Source organism: Coturnix japonica, unplaced genomic scaffold (genome assembly GCF_001577835.2).
Source record: "Coturnix japonica isolate 7356 unplaced genomic scaffold, Coturnix japonica 2.1 chrUnrandom535, whole genome shotgun sequence".
Taxonomy (NCBI): domain Eukaryota; kingdom Metazoa; phylum Chordata; class Aves; order Galliformes; family Phasianidae; genus Coturnix; species Coturnix japonica.
The window spans coordinates 24647-25794 of record NW_015439918.1 but is presented as its reverse complement, the minus strand read 5'-3'; the positions used below and the strand labels follow the sequence as shown (position 1 = coordinate 25794).

Here is a 1148-nt window from a genome sequence, read left to right as displayed (position 1 = left end):
TCTATGGGGCTGGAGATAGGGAATCTATGGGGCAGAGATAGGGAATCTATGGGGCTGGAGACAGGGAATCTATGGGGCTGGAGATTGGGAATCTATGGGGCTGGAGATATGGACTCTATGGGGCTGACTCTATGGGGCTGGAGGAGATGTGGGGCTGGAGATAGATAAGGAATCTATGGGGCTGGAGATGTGGGGCTGGACTCTATGGGGCTGGAGGAGATGTGGGGCTGGAGGCCTGGACTCTATGGGGCTGGAATCTATGGGGCTAGATGAGATATGGGGCTGGATTCTATGGGGCAGAGATAGATAAGGAGTCTATGGGGCTGGAGATAGGGAATCTATGGGGCAGAGATAGATAAGGAGTCTATGGGGCTGGAGATAGATAGGGAATCTATGGGGCTGGAGATTGGGAATCTTTGAGGCTGGAGATGTGGGGCTGGACTCTATGGGGCTGGAGGAGATGTGGGGCTGGAGATAGATAAGGAATCTATGGGGCTGGAGGAGATGTGGGGCAGATGTGGGGCTGGAGATTGGGAATCTATGGGGCTGGAGACAGGGAATCTATGGGGCTGGAGGAGATGTGGGGCTGGATTCTATGGGCAGAGATAGGGAATGTGTGGGGCTGGATTCCATGGGGCTGGAGGAGATGTGGGGCTGGAGATAGATAAGGAATCTATGGGGCTGGAGACAGATAGGGAATCTATGGGGCTGGAGGAGATGTGGGGCTGGAGATAGATAAGGAATCTGTGGGGCTGGATATGTGGGGCTGGACTCTATGGGGCTGGAACCTATGGGGCTAGATGAGATATGGGGCTGGATTCTATGGGGCAGAGATAGGGAATCTATGGGGCTGGAGATGTGGGGCAGATGTGGGGCTGAAGATTGGGAATCTATGGGGCTGGAGATTCTATGGGGCAGAGATGTGGGGCAGACATAGATAATCAATCTATGGGGCTGGAGATGTGGGGCTGGAGGCCTGGACTCTATGGGGCGGAGATAGGGAATCTATGGGGCTGGAGGAGATGTGGGGCTGGAGATAGAAATAGGGACTCTATGGGGCAGAGATTGGGAATCTGTGGGGCTGGAGATGTGGGGCTGGACTCTATGGGGCTGGAGATTGGGAATCTATGGGGCTGGAGATGTGGGGC

The 1148-nt window shown here is 54.7% G+C and overlaps 1 protein-coding gene across 1 annotated transcript in view; it reads right to left on the bottom strand.

Annotated features, from left to right (window-relative positions):
• The window catches only part of LOC107307295 (myc-associated zinc finger protein-like), a 15921-nt gene that overhangs the window by 4618 nt on the left and 10155 nt on the right, over positions 1-1148 (bottom strand). The gene's annotated exons all lie outside the window — the stretch shown is intronic.